This window comes from Triticum aestivum, chromosome 7D (genome assembly GCF_018294505.1).
Source record: "Triticum aestivum cultivar Chinese Spring chromosome 7D, IWGSC CS RefSeq v2.1, whole genome shotgun sequence".
Classification (NCBI taxonomy): Eukaryota; Viridiplantae; Streptophyta; class Magnoliopsida; order Poales; family Poaceae; genus Triticum; species Triticum aestivum.
The window spans coordinates 33,863,317-33,879,367 of record NC_057814.1 but is presented as its reverse complement, the minus strand read 5'-3'; the positions used below and the strand labels follow the sequence as shown (position 1 = coordinate 33,879,367).

The 16,051-nt window shown below is 43.5% G+C and overlaps 1 pseudogene; it reads right to left on the bottom strand.

Moving 5' to 3' along the window:
* Positions 1 to 242: 242 nt before the first annotated feature.
* Positions 243 to 16,051, bottom strand: part of LOC123170701 (probable indole-3-pyruvate monooxygenase YUCCA11) — a 28,009-nt pseudogene continuing 12,200 nt past the window's right edge.

Sequence of the window (16,051 nt, the reverse complement as noted above, 5' to 3'; positions counted from 1 at the left end):
CTAGTCTTAGAGGCCAGACTAAGAATACTTCTTACCGTTTATTATTCCACACGTGCATATGAGTCTTCCTCCGAGCCTCGTGTTATTGCAGACTCGAGAACCATAGCAGTTATAGCATGGAACATAAACATAATTATGAACTTGGAGATAAATAATATCATTTATTATTGCCTCTAGGGCATATCTCCTACATCGTGAGTCGTGACCAATGGGCCTGGTCGTGTGATAGCTTCTACCTAGATCTATATCCCATCGCTGTCGTCATCGCCGGAGCCCTGCCGCAGCTGCCTGCTTATGTCCTCCGCAATGAACTCGTTGTCCGTGCCGCTGCCATAGATCCCTCTCCCCGCCAGCCCCATGCGGTACAGCCTGTTCTCCCCCTTGGGAGATCTTCCGGACGCCATCCCATCATCGCCGATGAGCCCGCCGTCGTCGCTCTGAAACCAAGAAAAAAGCATACCGATTCAGCCTCAGTTCCAATTCTCGAGCTAGCATTAGCAAGCTGAGAAGTTGGCAACACTATTAATATATGTCTTGATTGGTTCTTGGCATCAGTGGTCGAACCTTGAGCCACTTCTTTTCCGTGCTGCGGTACCAGGTGGCGAAGACGATGGTGTCGAAGCGGTGCCGCTCGCCGCCGGTGAACTCCACCGCGTCCCCTTCGATGCTCGTCATTGCCGACAGCACCTGGATCTGGTTGCTCTTGATCTTGTTGTAGGACCCGACGTCGATGACTAGGTAGGCGTTGCTCTGGATCTTTCTGGTAAAGGGCCCGACGTCCGGCCGCCGGAGGCCGTGCCTGGCGGTGTTGCTGAACATGACGCGGCACACGAACTCTGCCAGCCTGTCGATCATTCAAACAAGCAGGTATGCGAACAACGCCGTGGACGTGTTCATGATCTCCCTCGTTATGAGGTGGAGCACGCCGTGGACGATGATGGAGGCGGCAGCGCTGGCCTGGGCCAGGTCAAGGGCGATCTCCATGTTGGAAATATGCCCTAGAGGCAATAATAAAATGGTTATTATTGTATTTCCTTGTTCATGATAATTGTCTATTGTTCATGTTATAATTGTATTAACTGGAAACCATAATACATGTGTGAATACATAGACCACAACATGTCCCTTGTAAGCCTCTAGTTGACTAGCTCGTTGATCAATATATGGTTATGGTTTCCTGACCATGGACATTGGATGTCATTGATAACGGGATCACATCATTAGGAGAATGATGTGATGGACAAGACCCAATCCTAAGCATAGCACAATATCGTGTAGTTCGTTTGCTAAGAGCTTTTCTAATGTCAAGTATCATTTCCTTAGACCATGAGATTGTGCAACTCCCGGATACCGTAGGAATGCTTTGGGTGTACCAAACGTCACAACGTAACTGGGTGGCTATAAAGGTGCACTACAGGTATCTCCGAAAGTATCTGTTGAGTTGGCACGAATCGAGACTGGGATTTGTCACTCCGTATGACGGAGAGGTATCTTTGGGCCCACTCGGTAATGCATCATCATAATGAGCTCAATGTGACTAAGGAGTTAGTCACGGGATCATGCGTTACGGAACGAGTAAAGAGACTTGCCGGTAACGAGATTGAACAACGTATAGGGATACCGACGATCGAATCTCGGGCAAGTAACATACCTATAGACAAAGGGAATTGTATACGGGATTGATTGAATCCCCGATATTGTGGTTCATCTGATGAGATCATCGTGGAACATGTGGGAGCCAATATGGGTATCCAGATCCCGCTATTGGTTATTGGCCGGAGAGGTGTCTCGGTCATGTCTGCATGGTTCCCGAACCCGTAGGGTATACACACTTACGGTTCGGTGACGCTAGAGTTGTTATGGGAAATAGTATGTGGTTACCGAAGGTTGTTCGGAGTCCCGGATGAGATCCCGGACGTGACGAGGAACTCCGGAATGGTCCGGAGGTGAAGATCGATATATTGGACGAAGAGTATTGGAGTCCGGGATTGTTCTGGGAGTACCGAGTGACGACCAGCGTGACCGAAAGGTGTTTCGGAGGCCCCGGCAAGCGTTGGGGGGCCTTATGGGCCAAGGGGAGGGGCACACCAGCCCACTAAGGGGCTGTGTGCCCCTCCCAACCCCTCTCACGTAACCTGGAGAGGTGGAGGTGCCTCCCCTAGGGCAACCACCCCTCCCGGCTTGGGGGGCAAGTTTCCTAGGGGTGGGGGCGCCCAAACCCATCTAGGGTTTCCCCTGTGGCCGCCGCCCCTCCCCTAGGGAACCCTAGGGCGCCTCCTCCACCCCCTTCCCCCTATATATAGTGAGGGAGATAGAGGGCAGCCGCACCCCTTCCCTGGCTTAGCCCCTCCCTCCTCCAACTCTTCCTTCTCCTCCGTAGAGCTTGGCGAAGCCCTGCAGGAATACCACAAGCTCCACCAGCACGCCGTCGTGCTGCCGGAGTCCTCCCTCAACTTCTCCTCTCCCCTTGCTGGATCAAGAAGGAGGAGACGTCCCCGGGCTGTACGTGTGTTGAACGCGGAGGCGCCGTCCGTTCGGCGCTAGATCGGATCTTCCGCGATTTGAATCGCCGCGAGTACGACTCCATCAACCGCGTTCTTGTAACGCTTCCGCTTAGCGATCTTCAAGGGTTTGAAGATGCACTCCCTCTCTCTCGTTGCTAGCATCTCCTAGATTGATCTTGGTGACACGTAGGAAAATTTTGAATTATTACTACGTTCCCCAACAGTGGCATCATGAGCTAGGTCTATGCGTAGATTCTATGCATGAGTAGAACACAAAGTAGTTGTGGGCGATGATTTGTTCAATTTGCTTACCGTTACTAGTCTTATCTAGATTCGGCGGCATTGTGAGATGAAGCGGCCCGGACCGACCTTACACGTACACTTACGTGAGACAGGTTCCACCGACTGACATGCACTTGATGCATAAGGTGGCTAGCGGGTGTCTGTCTCTCCCACTTTAGTCGGATCGGATTCGATGAAGAGGGTCCTTATGAAGGGTAAATAGCAATTGGCATATCACCGTTGTGGCTTTTGCGTAGGTAAGAAACGTTCTTGCTAGAAACCCATAGCAGCCACGTAAAACATGCAACAACAATTAGAGGACGTCTAACTTGTTTTTGCAGGGTATGCTATGTGATGTGATATGGCCAAAAAGGATGTGATGAATTATATATATGTGATGTATGAGATTGATCATGTTCTTGTAATAGGAATCACGACTTGCATGTCGATGAGTATGACAACCGGCAGGAGCCATAGGAGTTGTCTTAATTTATTGTATGACCTGCGTGTCAATGAAAAACGCCATGTAATTACTTTACTTTATTGCTAACCGTTAGCCATAGTAGTAGAAGTAATAGTTGGCGAGACAACTTCATGAAGACATGATGATGGAGATCATGATGATGGAGATCATGGTGTCATGCCGGTGACGAAGGTGATCATGCCGCGCCTCGAAGATGGAGATCAAAAGGCGCAAGATGATACTGGCCATATCATGTCACTTTATGATTTACATGTGATGTTTGTCATGTTTACATCTTATTTGCTTAGAACGACGGTAGCATAAATAAGATGATCCCTCACTAAAATTTCAAGAGATGTGTTCCCCCTAACTGTGCACCGTTGCGAAGGTTCGTTGTTTCGAAACACCACGTGATGATCGGGTGTGATAGATTCTAACGTTCGCATACAACGGGTGTAAGCCAGATTTACACATGCGAAACACTTCGGTTGACTTGACGAGTCTAGCATGTACAGACATGGCCTCGGAACACAAGAGACCGAAAGGTCGAACATGAGTCGTATAGTAGATACGATCAACATGAAGATATTCACCGATGATGACTAGTCCGTCTCACGTGATGATCGGACACGGCCTAGTTGACTCGGATCATGTATCACTTAGATGACTAGAGGGATGTCTATCGAAGTGGGAGTTCATTAAATAATCAGATGAACTTAATTATCATGAACATAGTCAAAAGGTCTTTACAAATTATGCCATAGCTTACGCTTTAGTTCTACTGTTTAAGATATGTTCCTAGAGAAAATTTAGTTGAAAGTTGATAGTAGAAATTATGCGGACTGGGTCCGTAAACTAAGGATTATCCTCATTGCTGCGCAGAAGGCTTATGTCCTTAATGCACCGCTCGGTGTGCTGAACCTCGAGCGTCGTCTGTAGATGTTGCGAAACATCTGACATACACGTTTTGATGACTACGTGATAGTTCAGTGCGTAATTCTAATGGTTTAGAATTGTGGCACCAAAGACGTTTTTTTAAACGTCGCAGAACATATGAGATGTTCCAAAGACTGAAATTGGGATTTCAGACTAGTGCCCACGTCAAGAGGTATGAGCCTCTGACAAGTTTCTTAAGCCTGCAAACTAAGGGAGAAAAGCTCAATCGTTGAGCATGTGCTCAGATTGTCTGAGTACTACAATCGCTTGAATCGAGTGGGAGTTAATCTTCCAGATGAGATAGTGATGGTTCTCCATAGTCACTGCCACCAAGCTATTAGAGCTTCGTGATGAACTATAACATATCAGGGATAGACATGATGATACTTGAGCAACTCGCGATGTTTGACACCGCGAAAGTAGAAATCAAGTAGGAGCATCAATTGTTGATGGTTATTAAACCACTAGTTTCAAGAAGGGAAAGGGAAAGAAGGGATACTTCATGAAAAGGCAAATCAGTTGCTTCTCTAGTGAATAAACTGTAGGAGATATGCCCTAGAGGCAATAATAAATGATATTATTTATCTCCGAGTTCATAATTATGTTTATGTTCCATGCTATAACTGCAATGATTCTTGAGTCTGCAATATCCACGAGGCTCGGAGGAAGACTCATATGCATGTGTGGAATAATAAACGGTAAGAAGTATTCCTAGTCTGGCCTCTAAGACTAGCTCAAGTGTTGCATGATGGTTCTGTTTTCTTGACCATGGGCATGTCTATGCCAGCAATTTTGAGGGCACAATGTTAAGAGAACATTTGTGTTGAATCGACCCGGATTGATGTTATGCTATGAGATACATTCGTCACAAGTTAATGGTTTATAACACAGAGATAGTTAATGTTTGCATAATTCCTTAGACCATGAGAGTATCAAGTTTCTTCATGCTTGCTTCATGAACTTTGGGGTTTGTTAAACGTCATCCGTAACTGGATGGCTATTACGACGGCTTATGGGTTCATGGGAAAGTATGTTAAGTAACTTGATAGCTCGAGATTGGGACTTGCTCCTCCGACGATGGAGAGATATACTCGGGCCCTCTCGGTGTTACGGTGTCCATCATCGTCTGGCCAGACACTTTGTGATTTGATCACGGGGATGCCGGAACACGAAACGAGAAAAGAGAACAAAACCGGTAACGAGGTAACTAGCATAGTGGACAAGTTGTTGATCCATGGGAATGCCAACATGTCTCACCTTGGGTATTTGTAACATATCGCGAAGCAACAGGAATAGCACACGGCAACTGGAGGTTCACTCGAATATTTATTCGTGTGGGTATAGGGGTCAATATGGGTGTCCACGGCTCCGATGTTGATCATTGATCGGAAGGGGTTCCGGGTCATGTCTATACTTCACCGAACCTATAGGGTCACACGCTTAAGGGTCATCTATCTGCTGAATACTAGACAGGGAGTCTGAGAGAAAATCACCGAAAAAGTTTCGGACACCGAAAAGTTTCGGACAGCGGAAAGTTCCGCAGAGAGAGGTCACCGGATGAGTTTCGTTGAAACCGAAAAAGTTGTTTCGGGGTATGCCATTAAGTCAAAATGGTTTCGGCACATGCCTGATAATTCTTGGAGGGTGCCAGAATCATTCTGGAAACTTTTTGGAATTTTCAGAAATAAAAACCGAAAATGTTTCGGAGCTGCCGGTACCGCTTTGGCTGTTTTTCGCAGATGAAATTCACTAATCTGAAATTGTTTCAGAACGAATCCAAAATCATTTTAGTGGGTACTGGAATTATTCTAAGACCCACAGAAATATTTTCGGATTTAGTGGACGCGAAAAATTGTCTTCATGAATAGTGAAAACGCATTCTTGTTTGCTTTCGCAGATGAAAATCACTAAACCGAAATTGTTTCGGAACGCGTTGAAAATTATTTTAGTGGGTACTGGAAATGTTCTGAGCCCACATAAATATTTTCAGTTCGAACGGACGCTGAAAAATGTCGTCATGAATAGTGAAAGTGCTTTTTGCTTGGCTTCTTGGAGAAGCCACCTTGAGGGCCTTTTTGGTATTTCCCCCCTTGGCTTCTTGGAGAAGCCACCCTTGGGCTTGGCCTATAAATAGGGGTGGAGGGGGCTGCCTAAAGGATCATCCCTTCTCACATACAAGTGCCATGCATGATCTGGCTTCTCTCTCCCTCCCAGCGAAATAGTTTCGTAGAGCCGAAAGGCTGTCTGGGTTCCGGTGGGAACTAGTTCTGGACGGCGAAGCCCTGCCGGATAGATGACACCGTATGTGTGCAACTCTGTAGAGAGATCGTAGTTTCGGTCTTAGTTCGTGAGTGCCTCCCGAAGGGCTGTCCGTGTGACCGTCCGAGTTTCGAAGGTCCTCCCGAAGGGCTGTCCGAGTGACCGTTCGAGTTTCGAAGGTCCTCCCGAAGGGCTGTCCGCGACACCGTCCGGGGGGCTGTTCGACCGCCTCCCGGAGGGCTGTCTGAGGAGCAGATGAGGGTATACATCCTCGCGGTTGGGAGGTTGTAAATCCTAGCTGCGGGGATCTGCACCGCCGATCGTCATCGACTCTACTTCCCGCTGCGCTACAAGTCAGTAACGAAAAAGATCAAACCTTGTATGCAGTCTCCATAGTGGTCCTGGGCTGGTGCGTAGGTCGGAAATTTTTTGTTTTCTGCTGCGTTACCCCTACAGTGGCATCAAGAGCCGTGCTATGCGTAGATGCAGGTTTCGATCTAGAATACATGGAGATGTATGGGTATTGCATAATATAATTAGGTAGTAGATGAGATCTATTGCTGAAAATTATTTATGCGGGTGACAGATGAAATCTGTTACCCGACGTTCTTGTTGCTTCCCTAGAATTTGCGTTTTCTCAATCTCGAGACAGCATGGTGGAATTTGACAAAGTTCTGGCAATCCGTGATCCTGATTGATCATGGAAGTGCTATCAGTTCTTTGGGTTCTGCCGTAGTCAAAAGAAAGATGAAATTCGCAGATGAAAGGGCATTGCAGATATTATCTGCACGGGGGTCATGCGTATGATGAAGTTTAGTATGGGGTTCGAGATTTAATTATCTCGTGTTTCATACACCCCGAGATGTTAATCTAGCAACTTGAATAATCATACTTGATGATAAAACGTTGGTCGCTGCGGTTTAAGTCAAAACCTTAGAAGCCACGTAAAATAAATTTTGCATAAACCGATTAGAGGCGTCTAACTTGGTTTTGCAGGATGTGCATGTGATGTGGTATAGCAGTGCTCATACTAATTCGATTATGTATGACATGACTATATGATGTAATTTGATTAACATGACCTGCGTGTCATGATTCGGCATGATGGTTGGAGCCATATGATTGCACTTTAATGACCTGCGTGTCAACCTTAACTAATGCATTAATTTTATACGCTATGGAGATAGCAATATTATCTGGTGCATCGACAGGGTGGTGGCAATCTTCGTGAAGGTGAACACCGACGCGAATGCCGAAGACGAAGAAATGAAAGACTTCTCTGTCAGAAAGGGCTATACCATATCATGCTATTATGAATTGCCTGAGATATTTATCCCTTATGATGCACCTTTCTTGATTGCGCGGTAGTCGCTTTTATTAGGGTGATCTCTCACTTAAAATATCAAGTAGTTAGTGTTCTCCCAAGTGTAGCACCGTCACGGCACCTATCTTTTCGGGGTGCGCCATGGATGCATGGGTACGAACGATTAGAGAAGTGTGAGGCGGGTGAGGTCAGACCTCGCAGCAAGATCACTTGGTTGTCTTGACGTTCATGGCAGGATCGTCCTGAGCTCGGAACACACGCATCGAAAGATGAGCAAGAGTCACATAGAGATGTGATTGGCAAGTTGGCCTACCTATTAAAATTCCCGTTATGAGATGATGATTCTATGGCGATGAATTGAAGTCTGGATCTTGTATCACTCAAAATTAATTGTGAGAGATATTGATTTGAGTGGGAGCGCACTGTTGAATTAACATGTTTAATTCTCAGTGCAATTAATTATGAACACTGTCTAAGTGTTTCTTGCATAATAGTTGTAGAATAATGGCTCGCATTTCCACCTTCCCTATTAAAATTGAATAGCTGTTAAATATCTGGTTAAAACTTTACGATTGGTAACGTAATATGAGGATTGTCCTCAAAAGTGCCAAGAAGGACTTTGTCCTATCGCATGCTTTCCGTATCCTCCCGCTAATGCTATGGATCATGTGACTCTCGTCCTTCAATCCAAAAGCTAGAATTCTGTTACGGTCAAGTGGAATATGTTTGCTTCCATGAAACCCAAACTTCGAAAGTTGGGATAGTTATATGATATTCATGGAACTGAAAATTATTTTCAGATACAAACAAAGCAATGTTTGTTTGCAAGTATTAGTAAAAGTGTTTACTATGCATTTGACTGTTGGGAAAGGGATCCAAAAGAACGCCTGTCATATAATGAAAGGTGAATAAAACAACAACTTAAAGAGAAAGGAAGTGTCCAAAGGGTGGTAGTATGACTTACACGCCTAGGAAGTCTGGGGCTAATGCCACTCTTAAGTTGGGTGCTTCTTTTGCGAGTAGCAGAAATACTAAAAGTTAAACTGTTGGAAGTATAAAGGCAGAAAGAAAGATGACTGGAATATCCAGCTCATGTATGAATGTCATACAAGTTTTTGATGTATAGTAGGCTGGTCAAAGATATAGTTCTTGGGAATTATGGTTAAACATGTTAATCACTAATTCTTGGGTATTGTGAGTTAATCACAAAGATACCCGCTCGATTGCATTCTGTTGCGAATCACTGTAAGAGCTACTATGGCCTAAAAGACTAGCCAGAAATGAGGTTAAGGTATACACAGGGAACATAGTAAATGTTACTATACCTTCCATCGGTGTATTGCCGTCTGTATTTATTTTCATAATTCATTTAGAGTTTTACAAACTCTAGCCCATTGCATAAGGTATCTTGCAAGAAGGTTGTTCATAAGAGAACTTTTTATGTTCGATGTTATGAATAACACAAGGGCCATACTTTCATTATGAATGAGATGTATGTTATGAATATTGATAATAATACAATACCTCTGGGTTTACTTTCATAATTCATTTTAGAGTTTCATACACTCTAGCCCATTGCACAATGTTTGTTGCAAAAGAGTTGTTCATAAAAACAACAATTGTTGTTAAGTATTATGAATAACATGAAGGGCCATGCTTCCATCCAAGATGGGACGTATGTTATGAATATTGAGGGTAATATGATACATCCATAACACTGACGCTAAATGTCGCAAGACTAAAAGAATACCACACAAGTGTGGCACTACATTTGGTCACATTGGAGAAACCCGCATGGAAAATTCCATTATGATGGATTTTGAAGTCTTTTTGATTTTGAATCATCTGACACTTGCAACTTTCCTCCGAAAAGTGAAGTGACTAAAATACCGTTCACAGGCCATAAGGAACGAACAACAAACTTATTAGTGATCATACATTTGATGTGTGTAGTCCGATAAGTGTTGTTAGTGGTGGATTTATTTATCTTCAGAAATGACTCAAGTAGATATATGGATATTTACTTGATGAGACGTAAGTCTGGATCTTTTGAAATCATTCGAAAGGTTTTCAAAAATGAAGTAGAAGTTATTGTAACAAGAAAAATTATGTTTCTGCAATTTGATTGCACAAAGGAATATTTGAGTTACATGTTTAGCGAATGTCTGATGAGTTGTGAAAGGGGTTTCATAACTTGCACCTCCCGGAACACCACTGCAAGTGGAAAGTCCGTGGAGATGTAATCAAACCATTTATGACATGGTAAGGTCAAAGATGACATAAATAAATTTGCCATTATCCCTTTTAAAGTGATGCTTTAGAGACTGCGGCTTTTACACTGAAAAGAGCTACATCGGGTCTGTTGAAATGAAGCCATGGTATGGTACGCCCAACCATGTTATATCTTTTCTTAACATTTGGAATATGGGGCTTGTGTAAAAGGTTACAAACCTATTCCAAATCAGACAAGTGCTACTTTGTAGGTTATACCAAAATGTTGGGTATTCCTCCCTCACTATACCGAGGCAAATAGTTTTGCCGCGAAACGGTGTGCTTTTAAAGAGAATGGTTCTTTCAAAAAGGTGAGTGGGAGAATAGTGCAACTCGACGAGATAAACAGTATCTACGTCATCAGATCAAAGGAAAGAGACCTTGGAAGTAATTCCAGAGTTTCCTACTGCGACTGATACGGAAGTCTCTACAATAAAATGTATGAACTTCGGTCGAACTTGCAGCTGAACCACGTAGGCAAGGCTCGTGCAAACCTCTCAGGTGCGCAAACGAGATATTGTTGTTAGACAACATTATACCTACGATACACAAGGAAGCGTTGATGGGCCCTGACTCCGGAATTGGCTAAATGCCAATACAACCCGAGTTAGTTTCCATATAAGTGATTCAAGATTAAAACCTTGATACACCTTTCGGAAGACTTAGAGTCTAACGAATATTTATGGAACTTAAAACTGATACGGATAAAAATGTTTTATCCATAAAGCTTGACTTGTTGAAATAACAAGTTCAAGAGTTGACTACGATGAGGTTGTTTTCATCGTAGCGATGCTTAAAGTCGGTTCGGGTTGAACTAGCAATTAATACATATTTCAATCATGAGATATGAAACATGGATGATAAAAGGATTTCCATCTGATGGAAATGAAAGCTAGGACTTGTATATGATACAGTCCAAAGTAATTTGTCGATCCAGAGGATGCTAGTAGGTATGCAAACTTCAGAGTTCCAGCAATGGACAGAAGAGAGCAAAATGGAGTTGGAATCTTCGTGTTTTGATGAAATGGTCAAAGGGGTTTTGACTTCATCAATGGGTAACGAAGATGCTTGTAATTCAAGAAAGTAAGTGGGAGCGTAATAATATTTCTAAAAACCTTATGTGCTTGGCACATTGGTAATTGGAAATAAATTTCTTGACACGAATTAGGACTTCATTTGAAAATAGTTTTTCGATGAAGTGCTTAGGCTAAATAGCCTCAATATTAGGCATGATGATCTATGGAGATAGATTTACCTAATGGGCTAAGCAATGAATACATATTGACAAGATGCTAAAACCTTTTAGCATTTAAAACGCCAAGGAGTGATTCTTGCCAAAGTCACATGGAAAGAGTTTTTGCAAGACTCGGTGTCCCAAAACACTGATGAGTAAAATACATGATGCAGATTCCACACACTTTTGTGTTTGGATTAATCATGTATTCCATGGTATGTAAAACAACCAGATATGTCCAATACTCCCAAGGTGTTGCGAGTATGGATGCCAAAGTGATCAAATTACTGATCATGGGACAACAGTGAAAGATGTCACAGAGTACTAGAGTAAGTACTGATGACATGGTTTTCTCGCAAGCAGAGATCATGAAGAGTTCGTTGTGAAATGTTACATCGATACAGTCTTCATCTTTTCTCCATGCGATTTTCAATTTAAATTAAGGGTTTTGTGTAACACACAATGTGGTGGCACAGTTAGTTGGAATTTGTTCAAACTAGTTACCGTGGCGAATTCTATAACAAGGGCTAAGTATGTTGACGCTTTAGAAGCGACAAAGAAGATGTTGAATCATATAGTTCATTCATGAACTTAGTATGGTTCCAAGATGGCTTTTGACAATGGGACACTACTGCAGATAGTTGCTCCATAAATCAGTCTGAGGAATCCAGGTTCGACCTATGATTCACATACATACAAAGCCAAGTCCACACAAAATATGAATTTTGTGAAAACGTGAAAACGCGAGGACATGCAAAGATACACACGGAGCTGAAGTCGTCAGCTCTGTTGGACATCAGGCTATACCACAAGCAAAGCATATTTACACCAGTGTGCCACAGGTGTGAAGTGCATTAGCATTAACTAGATTATTGACTCTAGTGCAAGTGGGAGTCTATAGGAGATATGCCCTAGAGGCAATAATAAATGATATTATTTATCTCCGAGTTCATAATTATGTTTATGTTCCATGCTATAACTGCAATGATTCTCGAGTCTGCAATATCCACGAGGCTCGGAGGAAGACTCATATGCATGTGTGGAATAATAAACGGTAAGAAGTATTTCTAGTCTGGCCTCTAAGACTAGCTCAAGTGTTGCATGATGGTTCTGTTTTCCTGATTATGGGCATGTCTATGCCAGCAATTTTGAGGGCACAATGTTAAGAGAACATTTGTGTTGAATCGACCCGGATTGATGTTATGCTATGAGATACATTCGTCACAAGTTAATGGTTTATAACACAGAGTTGTTAATGTTTGCATAATTCCTTAGACCATGAGAGTATCGAGTTTCTTCATGCTTGCTTCATGAACTTTGGGGTTTGTTAAACGCCATCCGTAACTAGATGGCTATTACGGCGGCTTACGGGTTCATGGGAAAGTATGTTAAGTAACTTGATAGCTCGAGATTGGGATTTGCTCCTCCGACGATGGAGAGATATACTCGGGCCCTCTCGGTGTTACGGTGTCCATCATCGTCTGGCCAGACACTTTGTGATTTGATCACGGGGATGCTGGAACACGAAACGAGAAAAGAGAACAAAACCGGTAACGAGGTAACTAGCATAGTGGACAAGTTGTTGATCCATGGGAATGGCAACATGTCTCACCTTGGGTATTTGTAACATATCGCGTAGCAACAGGAATAGCACACGACAACTGGAGGTTCACTCGAATATTTATTCGTGTGGGTATAGGGGTCAATATGGGTGTCCACGGCTCCGATGTTGATCATTGATCGGAAGGGGTTCCGGGTCATGTCTATACTTCACCGAACCTATAGGGTCACACGCTTAAGGGTCATCTATCTGCTGAATACTAGACAGGGAGTCTGAGAGAAAATCACCGAAAAAGTTTCGGACACCGAAAAGTTTCGGACAGCGGAAAAGTTCCGCAGAGAGAGGTCACCGGATGAGTTTCGGTGAAACCGAAAAAGTTGTTTCGGGGTATGCCGTTAAGTCAAAATGGTTTCGGCACATGCCTGATAATTCTTGGAGGGTGCCAGAATCATTCTGGAAACTTTTGGAATTTTCAGAAATAAAAACCGAAAATGTTTCGGAGCTGCCGGTACCGCTTTGGCTGTTTTTCGCAGATGAAATTCACTAATCTGAAATTGTTTCAGAACGAATCCAAAATCATTTTAGTGGGTACTGGAATTATTCTAAGACCCACAGAAATATTTTCGGATTTAGTGGACGCGAAAAATTGTCTTCATGAATAGTGAAAACGCATTCTTGTTTGCTTTTCGCAGATGAAAATCACTAAACCGAAATTGTTTCGGAACGCGTTGAAAATTATTTTAGTGGGTACTGGAAATGTTCTGAGCCCACATAAATATTTTCAGTTCGAACGGACGCTGAAAAATGTCGTCATGAATAGTGAAAGTGCTTTTTGCTTGGCTTCTTGGAGAAGCCACCTTGAGGGCCTTTTTGGTATTTCCCCCCTTGGCTTCTTGGAGAAGCCACCCTTGGGCTTGGCCTATAAATAGGGGTGGAGGGGGCTGCCTAAAGGATCATCCCTTCTCACATACAAGTGCCATGCATGATCTGGCTTCTCTCTCCCTCCCAGCGAAATAGTTTCGTAGAGCCGAAAGGTTGTCTGGGTTCCTATGGGAACTAGTTCTGGACGGCGAAGCCCTGCCGGATAGATGACACCGTATGTGTGCAACTCTGTAGAGAGATCGTAGTTTCGGTCTTAGTTCGTGAGTGCCTCCTGAAGGGCTGTCCGTGTGACCGTCCGAGTTTCGAAGGTCCTCCCGAAGGGCTGTCCGAGTGACCGTTCGAGTTTCGAAGGTCCTCCCGAAGGGCTGTCCGCGACACCGTCCGGGGGGCTGTTCGACCGCCTCCCGGAGGGCTGTCTGAGGAGCAGATGAGGGTATACATCCTCGCGGTTGGGAGGTTGTAAATCCTAGCTGCGGGGATCTGCACCGCCGATCGTCATCGACTCTACTTCCCGCTGCGCTACGAGTCGGTAATGAAAAAGATCAAACCTTGTATGCAGTGTCCATAGTGGTCCTGGGTTGGTGCGTAGGTCGGAATTTTTTTGTTTTCTGCTGCGTTCCCCTACATAAACCCAAGGTTGAACCCAAACCCGAGACTAAGTGCTTCTGTAATGAGGGGAACGGTCACTGAAGCAGAACTACCCTAGATACTTGGTAGATGAGAAGGCTGGCAAGGTCAACAAAAGTAGATTTGATATATGTGTTATTGATGTGTACCTTACTAGTACTCCTAGTAGCACATGGGTATTAGATACCGGTTCAGTTGCTAACATTGGTAACTCAAAACAAAAGCTATGGAATAAACGGAGACTAGCTAAGGGTGAGGTGACGATGTGTGTTGGCAATGTTTCCGAGGATGATATGATAACCATCGCACGCTCCCTCTACCTTCGGGATTAATATTGAACCCAGATAAATGTTGTTTGCTTTGGTGTTTGCGTTGAGAATAGACATGATTGGATTATGTTTATCGCAATACGGTTATTCATTTAAGGAGAATAATGGTTACTCTGTTTATTTGAATAATACCTTCAATGGTCTTGCACCTAAAATGAATGGTTTATTGAATCTCGATCGTAGTGATACACATGTTCATGCCAAAAGATATAAGATAGTAATGATAGTACCACATACTTGTGGCACTGCCATTTGAGTCATATTGGTATAAAACGCATGAAGAAGCTCCATGTTGATGGATCTTTGGACTCACTCGTTTTTGAAAAGATTCAGACATGCGAACCATGTCTATTGGTATATATGCATGAAGAAACTCCATACAGATTTATCGTTTGGACTCACTTGATTTTGAATCACTTGAGATATGAAAATCATACCACATGGGCAAGAGGACTGAAAGGCCTCGTTTTCAGTAAGATGGAACAAGAAAGCAACTTGTTGGATGTAATACATTTTGATGTGTGCAGTCCAATGAGTGCTGAGGCACGCTGTGGATATCGTTATGTTCTTACTTCACAGATGATTTGAGTAGATGCTGAGTATATTTACTTGATGAAACACAAGTCTGAATTATTGAAAGGTTCAAGTAATTTCAGAGTGAAGTTGAAGATCGTCGTGACAAGGGGATAAAATGTCTATGATATGATCATAGAGATGATTATCTGAGTTACGCGTTTGGCACACAATTAAGACATTGTGGAAATTGTTTCACAACTAATACCGCCTGGAACACCATAGTGTGATGGTGTGTCCGAACATCATAACTGCACCCTATTGGCATACCATGGTGTCTCTTATCGAATTACCACTATCGTTTATGGGTTAGGCATTAGAGACAACCACATTCACTTTAAATAGGGCACCACGCAATTCCGTTGAGATGACACCGTATGAACTATGGTTTAGAGAAACCTAAGCTATCGTTTCTTAAAAGTTTGGGGCTGTGACGCTTATGTGAAAAAGTTTCAGGCTGATAAGCTCGAACCCAAAGCGGATAAATGCATCTTCATAGAATACCCAAAAACAGTTGGGTATACCTCCTATTTCAGATCTGGAAGCAAAAGTAATTGCTTCTAGAAACGGGTCCTTTCTCGAGGAAAAGTCTCTCGAAAGAATTGAGTGGGAGGATGGTGGAGACTTGATAAGGTTATTGAACCGACACTTCAACTAGCGTGTAGCAGGGCACAGGAAGTTGTTCCTGTGGCACCTACACCAATTGAAGTGGAAGCTCATGATAGTGATCATGAAACTTCGGATCAAGTCACTACCAAACCTCGTAGGACGACGAGGATGCGTACTACTTCAGAGTGGTACGTGAT